The sequence below is a fragment of the Ixodes scapularis genome, unplaced genomic scaffold (genome assembly GCF_016920785.2).
Source record: "Ixodes scapularis isolate PalLabHiFi unplaced genomic scaffold, ASM1692078v2 ptg000882l_1___fragment_2___debris__unscaffolded, whole genome shotgun sequence".
Classification (NCBI taxonomy): domain Eukaryota; kingdom Metazoa; phylum Arthropoda; class Arachnida; order Ixodida; family Ixodidae; genus Ixodes; species Ixodes scapularis.
In genome coordinates this window covers 101,746-110,765 of record NW_024610060.1, presented here as the reverse complement: position 1 = coordinate 110,765, position 9,020 = coordinate 101,746, and the positions used below count along the sequence as shown (strand labels likewise).

Here is a 9,020-nt window from a genome sequence, read left to right as displayed (position 1 = left end):
TTTAATTTCTTTATTGCTTATAACATTTTGGTGTCAACTGGATTGATTGCTGCAATGCTATTAGTCGATATTGGTGAAAAAAAAAAGATGTGCTTGCATTGACCAAAGTGTGAACATTGTAAAAACATTTTTCAGCAAACACAGATCTCCAACAATATCCGGTCCCGCTGGGCAATGGTAGCAATACATGTACAAACATTCTCACATCTAGGTCAGTTGACAAGCTTCTGAAAACGCCAGACGCCTTTTTGCGGTGCGTCTGCTCAGTGGCGCCTGCCACACTATCAGCCCGCTCTATGGACAGATCCGGTGGAATGTTCGATGCACATTACCTGCAGTGAAAAGTGATTTTATTGTGGTTCTTATAGGCTCTTAGGCACCTGTTTCCGCATTTAGCGGTGTCGCCGTCTATGTAACTACCTCGCTAAATTTAGCGGGAAATTGAATTGGTGTCGAGGTCATGTGACGTCAATTTTCCCGCTAAATCTAGCGGAGAAACTGAATTTGTTCATGGGTGTTAGTCATCTGACATCATTTTCCCCACTAAATTTGTGTTGGGTCACATTTCCCCGCCAAATTTAGCGGGGAAACTTAACCCGCTAAATTGGGCAGGAAATATAGCTAACATTTTCTGCTAAATTGGAGGGAAAGGAGATGTAAACCCTCCCCTCCTCGTCAAGTGCTGTGTTCTCCTTTCGCATTACAGAGAATTGTAAATGTCTCATTTTTTTTAACGCTGCTCTTCCGTGGAACTTCTCAACCAATAGATCTGAGAACATTGGCGTGTACCGCCTGAGCGGAGGCATCTGTTTTCCCAAGCACCGGTTTTGAAACCCCCCTTTTCTTGAATCCTTTCAAGAAGACGCTCAGTTAAAGGGCAACTCCACTCCATACTTTCGAGTTTGGGATTACGACTGTTTTTAATGCAGTCAGCAACCCTGAATTGCAAGGTGTAATTTTTTTCTCGTTATTGTGCGTAGTTTTAAAGATATCAACACCTGAAAGTTTTGTTTGGGGCGCGGCCAACAAAACCGAAACTAGCCGCTAGAGGCCCCGGCAACACTGGAAATCAGCCGCTATGTGAACGTGACGTCACGATCGTTCTCAATCAACGAGTACACAGGCCGAGCGGCACCTACCTCTGTTGCGCTAGCCGTCTAAGGATAGGAAGTAAGCTGATTTTGTTTTAATTCTGTGTACGTTGTAGTTATCCAGCATATGTAGCAAGAGTTAGTGCATATACCCAAAAGCTAGCGACTAGAAAACCCGTGAACTCGTACGGTGCCGTACTCGGCGGCTTTTGCCGTGTGTGCGGTCTTGCATACTCGTCGCTAGGCCTAAATTGTCATCAGGGCTCCGTGGATGGAGCGGCGTTGGTCTACGCTGCGCTGCCAGTGACGTACAGTACTGGAGGCCCCCTCGCTTTCGCGTGGCGGGTCAGTTCGAGACACGAAGCCTCAAAGCCCGAACACACGTGTGCTGGGCTGTACGCGTCTATATTTTCTTTTTTTTCCTCAGGCGCGTAAAAGCCGGAGTCCAAAGTCCACTTGCCGAACAGCGTTCACCCACACCTTCTCCAATTTCCGGTCCGTTGGAAACTTGTGAAAAAGCACCTCCGTGCTGCGCAGCGGGTTGTTTGAGCATCCCACAGCGCTGCAAGTTGCACTCGGCATCTTTCGAGGAACAGCTGGGCAGTCTTGGGCGCACCGAGTTGCTCGCTAAAACGAGTCTTGGAGTTCTCGCAAGCAAATAAACAAAAGGCTATACCGAAGCTACATGGGCTACAGATAAAAGCAACAGCTAAACACGCCAATCACAAGCCAAAGTAGCGGTGGTAGCAGCTCAGAGAAGCGCACTCCGCGGAACGCCTGGACCGGAGAAAAAAAAGAATGATACTGACGTCACGGCCCAATGTTGCTTAAGCGATCGGCCGCCCGCTAAGGAGCAGCGGCTCGCGTTGGGTCGCATATTTATCATCAGCATTAGTTGAGAATGCGGCGTCCCACGGACGTAATATTTTGGCTGGGGTCGTATTTTGTGTCACTACAGCGATACCAGTAATTTATTTCATTTTGAGTTTTGGCCGGAGTTGCCCTTTAAGAGAAAATGGTGACAAACAACCTTTTAGAAAATTTGTTTTTAGAAATACGCAATCCACTGAACTTGGCTGCATGCTCTAGCATTTGCTTGTTTCGCCTTCGCCAATGACAAAGCCGAGCCGGTCAGTCAGCAAGTCGGTCGCTTGGGCGGCCAGCATTTCAGAGTATGATAGACAAGTTTTCGTGCAAGTCACAACCCTGCTGTTTTCACAATAATAATTTTACGTTCTGCCTGGTTTAGGGCCTAACAAAGAGGAGTGGGTGCTCAAAGTATAGGTCAACAAGCCTCACTGAATCGTGCGGTAGCCTTTAGCGTCTTTCAGATTTGCTTACAACAATCGAATGGATTCACTAAACGGTGCTCCTCTACAACTGCTTGTTGTAGGTGCAGTACATTCTTTTAGCATAAAATAAAGGCACACAGCTAAAGCACCTCAGTAATGCCTAGCAGGTAGCGAAACAAATTTCTCTAACAAAGCGTGCGTGGTTACCGAGACATCACGTTATTCAGAGTGCAGATGCAGAGTATAACCACTGTACAGCTTTGTCTCCGTATTTGCATTATCTTCCAAGGTATTGTCCAGGTACAGGCGGCACTGCCGAGCAGACAAGCAAATAAATAAATATTTAACTACCAGCACCATTACCGTCTTGCTTCGGCAAAACAAAAGCGGTTCTTGCAATTGCGCAACATAAAAAGAATAGTGCAGGTAGAGCTGCATGGTACCTACGTTTCTGGATATTTGCTAGCAAAATAGCAGGTATTGAAAAGAGGAAAATTAACCAGAAAGTGTGATGGGTTTGGGAAGGAAAGAAACGTAGACAAAAGGCAAGCAGTTCAGAGGAGACGACCCACCGAGCTCGAGCTAACGCTGTACGAAGAACAATCTGAACCTGAAATACTACTTCCTGTATAAACATAAGATACCCACGATATTACACGATAAATAGCCACCAAAATTAACGTACCAATTAGGCAGTGCTGTTCGTAAGTCGCGTAAATCGCCGAAGTCACAGAACGTTCACGAAACAAAACGGCCATCTTGGAAAAATCAAAATAGTGATGGTGATAGCGATGAGTCTTCTGTAAAAACTTCGAGGACAAATGTAATCACTTTTTTTCGTATTCTTGCTTTAATTAATGTAAGGAACACATATTCATCTTAGCAGAAACTAAAATCATGGCAACAAAATAGCCTAAAGTTTGAACATTTAGTTGTGCCGAAATACACTTGGTAATGTCTATAAACCTTGTTTCAGTAATTAAATGCAAACAGAACACAGACTTGGAAACCCTTGCTGATAGCCTTTCCTTGCAAGTGTGAATGGTCAAAAGCCGATGCAATGATAGGCTGAAATACTTAGGGGATAGCATGCTTAAAGTGGCCAGAAATATTAAACGGGGTATATCTATCGTCTTTCCATCAAACGTTTCGGAGCTTAATCTTCTCAATAATTACCTTCTCTCATGTTTCGCAGTAATCCGTGGCATGGATTCACCACACTATTTCTGTCAAGTGTGGCAAGAGGTATGCACCACCATCAGAAAAAAATATGACAATTTATTTAATTACGACAGGAAGCCACGAAAGGTGAAGATGGCAAGACCCGATCCACCAAAAAGGAGTGGGCCTAAGAGTGCAGTCTTGGTCCATGATTCACGACTGTAACCTATGACGAATGCAGAGAACAAAGGAGTCCATCAGGTCAACAGGAACCAATATCTGACCCAAACATGCAGGGCAATGCAGAGCAGGGGCAAATTTATGGGTCAGCCTGGGGGGGAAGGGAGATGATATCATGGGCAAAATGTTGCCCAGATCTGTTTTGTTAACCTAATATTTGTTATGTCACTAAACACCGTTACTAAAACGCTCAGTTGGAAAACTCACTCTTGGAACCTGGACCGCTGGCGTTCACCGAGACGAAACTAAATACGATAACAGCGCCACCCTTTTGCGACGAATTAAGACATGCAAGTTGTTTTATTTAGCTAATGCAAAATGGCCCTGCGAGATGGCGCCACGTAGAGTTCCTGTATAGGCTCTTTACAGGAGCCATAGTTGCATGACTGTTTTCCACGTACCGCCGCACCGCTACTCACCGAGATGCGATCATGTGAAGAGCAGACTCAAATGCCGTGCACGAAAGTACACATTGCACGCATCCTGGCATACGTTGAGCGCACCGTGCTGCCATTCGCCGAATTCAGTCACATCAGGAGCAGGCTCCATATGCCGTGAAGGAAAGACGGCGCTACGGGGATGAACACGCAACTCCGGCTCCCGTAGGGAGCCTATACAGGAACTTTAGTGCCACTGACTCTTCTGCGACTCGACGGAACCACTAAGTGTAGCCGTGATCAGAGCAAACGCAAGAAATTTGAAGGCTAGGCACGCCTTGCGGAACAAAAGGATGCCCACACAACGCTTTCTCTGAAGTGTGCTCCTTCTGTACGAACAGCCCAAGTTAATTTTAGGGTTAGAATATTGTTTGCCAGTTTCACGCTATTTTGGATGGGTGCGAACTTGGTGGCGGGCTCAGTCTCGTCGTAAAGCGGTACTCGGTCTTGTTGACTGATATTGCCGTTTCATTTGACACTGCGATGTGCAACACTCTCGAAGCTAGCTAGCTGTAGGGCACGTTTCATTCTTGATTATCGCCGCTTGTCCAGAAATCTCTGTGACACTTGTTAAAAATGCAAGCTATTACCCTCGAGAATCCAGACATAATTTTTAAAAAGTGCAGGACTGTGGAGAGGCAGCGCAACTTGCTTTGATCAGAATCGTGGTGCAATCAACAAGAGTTTGTTTGACTCCTCGTCAAGTGACGGTATAGTGACTCGTGCCCCTGAACGCTTGGATGCCCTCAAGCACCGACGTCCTGGACACATTCTGTCGAAGAACTTTTGCAAGTGTAATCCTAGGGCTACCTTTGCTGCTTGTAGTGCTACTAGAGTTGGAATGAAATTCCATGTCCAGCATTGAGTCTCTGCCATGGTGTTTGCCAAGCTGAAAAACTGTGCTTCTGTGTTAGCAGCCAGTCAAACAACTGTGCCAAAAACAGCCCGTCGTTGAGAAAAGGGTGAAACTTCCTCATTTTGAATGTGATTCAGCTGTATGAGCGAGAGTTCCCGCCAGAGTCACGGACCTCCACCAATAGCTTTATTCCCCTCAAACTTTTTACTGAAAAAGGTGTAGACCTATATTTAGGATCTGGAACAGTTTGATTTGGTCCTCGGTCGTGCAGTCACTCAAGTCCGGAAATATAGGGACTACAAATGTCGGGATGGGCAGGTCTTTGGGCTCTTAAAGGGGCCCTCCGGAGCGTTCTGCGATGGTCTGTTTATGGTGGTAACTCAATCTACAGGCCCTAAGGATCCTAAAAATCATAAAATTACGGTCATGCGTGGCGGATTTCCCTATTAAAGTAGCTATCAAAGTCCCCGGCACGCCCCCCTTTCTGAGATGACCCCGGAAAACGGGAGGGGCATCTCTTTATGCGTCAGCCAATAGCAAGCGAAGGATTCTGGCGTCTCTGCGCGTCACCAACGCGGCCGACCGCCGATCCGCGGAGGAATCTCTCGAACACGTGCGGACCGTCGTCGTCAAGGAGCCCGGACTTAGTGCTCGGCAGTCGTCGTTCGTCGCACCGCACCGTCGCGCTGCTGCTGCAATACGCAGTCGCATTGCACAGATGACAAGGAAAAGTTTGACTTGTTGACGTGGAAGGATCGCAAAGCTGGCTTCGGAGTCGGGATCCATGGGAAGAAGGAACACGTGTCCCGCAAACGCATGCCTGCAGACGCCCCGGGAAGCAGACGAGCCGACGCATCACCCCCTAGCAAGAAGCTTGCGGGGAGAAAACATAGTTCGCTGGTTTTGGAGCGATAATTGCGGACTATGTTTCCTGCACCACAACCAGTTTACGTTTTTCTCAAACTCTAATTTAAAACAAGCTTAAAAAGTGTTGCAATAATAATGTTCGCATTCACCCCGAGATGCAGCATTTCCATTGGTCAAGTTTTAGCGATGGGCAGGGAATGGGGGATTGTCTTCCAAGAGAAAATAGTCCCGATATATTTCTTCTGCCATCTGCTTAATAAACGGTTTTGTAATCTAAAACTTTGGATACATATTAACTTGCACCTACTACGCAATATAACATAAACAGACGATCGCAGAAAGCTATGAAGGGCCCCTTTAAGGACACCGAAAGAGGGCAACAAAAACCTAAAATAGGCACTCTAAAAATCAAACCTTTATCTGTTTAATTTGCTCACCTTCTGTGATGCGACATGCCATCACATTCTACTCCGTTTCACCTTGTGTTGTACCACAGCCGACTATACGAGCCACCGAAGCCAATCCAACTCTTTGTCGCTGCCAGATGACACTGTGCTCGACGTGCCGTTGCGCCCAACAGACAGGCCACGTGACACACCTTTGGCACTGGATTGGCTCCGATGGCTCGCAACATTCAGAGTAAAGTGCGGTATTGCATTTTGTGCTCTAGTAACTCACCACTGCCGAACTGCTACGCCAGAAGCACTCAGCAGACCCCACCAACTCTGCTGCCCCTACGCTCCATTCACCCCTACGCTGACAGGGCGGTAGAAGCCATGTGGTTGGTGGGCCAAGCTATTATTGCCTCATGTCCGACCTGCACATCTGTATGAGAAAGGGACGTGATAAGTGATGCAAGACTGACAATCGGCTGGTTCACCGAGCATGTAGCCTTCAGTGCCCTGTCAGTTAAGGGGTGAATGAAGTCTAAAGTTGGTATATAACAGCTGGAGATTTTGCCATTTGGCGGTATGGCAGCGCGAAGTGGCTCCCGTTCTGAACTGATATTTACCCCTTGTTTGCTGTCGTTTGTGGCCTATGAAGTGTTATGCCCAACTAGTCTTTAATCGTGCAGCAAATGCAATGCGAGCCGCCCTCACCGCCCGCTCCATACAGCCTATCCAACACGTGCTTTAGTGGCGCCCCCTCGAGCCGTCGACACGGAGTGCGGCAGCCGTGAGCACTCGCTGACCTCACTATCCCTCGTCTAGTTCACGGCCACTCAAGCCAGGACCTACGACGTCATGAAGGAGGTTATTTTTTGCTTGTTTTTGTAATTCTAATTTGCCTATAACTTTTAAAATAAAGCGAAATTTGAGAAAAGAAAAGGTTCATTAAGTTTCTACGTTCAGTGCGCTCAGGATCGGTGCAAATTAAAAATCAGTCAAAATGTTGTTGCAGGGCCCCTTCAAGGGGTGAATGAAGTCTAAAGTTGATATATAACAGCTGTCTACTGTCCCACTCTCAGGCATGCCACCCTTGACCAGTCCAGTCGTTGATCTTTAAGCAGGGTTAAGCAATGACTGCCTCGTGCCACCAAACATGAAGGTGTCCACGGAACAAAGCCGCATTTGTGTCTACTCGCACCTTTGAGAAAATTGGTCCTGCCATAACCCACACCTCGTCAAGGTAAAAAAACTTTTGGGCCCTTTATTTCCTGTGTTGTACAATACCCCAAGAGGTAGCTCTGTTGAAACGGAACTATCTTGAACCCCTCGATCAGAAGCGAGGCCCCTTGCGGCCATTCAGCGCCGTCTACTCATTCATACATGTTGCTCCTTTCGACAAAATGTCTGTGGCGACAGCTGGAGCTAGTGAAAAAGCGGACACCATAGCTCTTCCCAAAGCACCCTGTTCTTCCTCAAGAGCGGCTAGTTCATCCAGGAACAGTGCAATGGTGCTTGGTGGTCTGTGATCGCAGACCACCATCATAGCCCCACCAACGGCGGTGGCGGCAACCCCCCACTGACGTCACTCAGGTGACAAGCATTTCACTCGCATGACGTGACTCCAAGCCATACTCACTATGGCTGGCGACAACCCATAAAAGGCATGCGCTGGCCCTTTGACCCACGCGGAGTGCAGTGCAGAAAGTGGAACGGCATCGGTGACCCAGTCGCTGCAGTTACCCAGAACTGTTTTACTGCTGTCTCGGCGAAGGTGCAGGCCCGCTGTTTGATGCACGTAGGTAGAAGCCATCAGCCGCAAGTATCAGACACCTGGGGTGGAAAATTTTGCACCCAACAAAACAATAACCATGAGAAGAGTGGTCTAGCCAGTGAATTGCAAAAACATAAAAAGCAGGCACATAAAACCTTGTCTTGCAAAAACACAAAAAACAGGCACATATAGAAGTATTTCTGTTACCTCGTCTCATGCTCAAGCATTATTTTGGATAGTATAGTATAATGCCTGTCTCGCAGTGGCTGTCTGAACAAAATGTAGTAGAAAATACAACCAGTTGAATACCAAAGGAGAAGTAGAACAGAGAGGCACTTATTTGTTGTCACTTTAACATGCACATTATGGAAGAGCACAACTCTTCGCGATTAACCTGTAGCAGAATCGCTTAGCAGTTCTGCTGCAGGTGTGAATGTACCACGAGGCAGAATACAGCATTTGTGCAGAAAACACCATCGCAGGCCTACCAGGATGAACAGTAACATTATTACCCGCCACAAATTCGACGGGCCGGGAGGGCCATTCGCGAAGCGTGATCTGTTTGTAAATCCGGTCTTTCGACAGAACGCTTTTGTGACTGCACGAGCTCGTCAAAAGCTGACATTCCCAACGCGCTTGGTCCTTCTTTAAGTGCGATTACTGAATGCAAATGCGGCGCAGGTGGCACCCGGGAGCGACATGTCACTCCCGTTGGTTATCTCTACTATCTTCTTTGTCCCCGACGCTACGTGAGGTAGCCAAGCGCTATAAAATTCACCCACTGCGGTGTCGCATCGACGATCGAACGCCACCAGAGTAGGTAAATTCCACTCACCTTTTACGTTCCGAACAAGCGTCCCACGGGCCTCCATGTGGCGAGACGGGGCCTGCTAGCTTGCATGAATGCGCTGTGAAC

At 47.4% G+C, this 9,020-nt stretch overlaps 1 long non-coding RNA gene across 2 annotated transcripts; it reads right to left on the bottom strand.

Annotated features, from left to right (window-relative positions):
* Window positions 1–3,641: 3,641 nt before the first annotated feature.
* LOC120842352 lies at window positions 3,642–8,024 on the bottom strand. 2 transcript variants are annotated; one of them, XR_005715911.2, is made up of 3 exons: window positions 7,970–8,024; window positions 6,623–6,769; window positions 3,642–3,770 (listed from the first exon to the last, which is right to left on the bottom strand). It is a non-coding gene; the product is annotated as an uncharacterized LOC120842352 (long non-coding RNA). The 2 variants fall into 2 exon arrangements; XR_006077153.1 differs by lacking the exon at window positions 7,970–8,024 and having other exon boundaries at window positions 6,623–6,826.
* Between the last annotated feature and the right edge of the window lie 996 nt (window positions 8,025–9,020).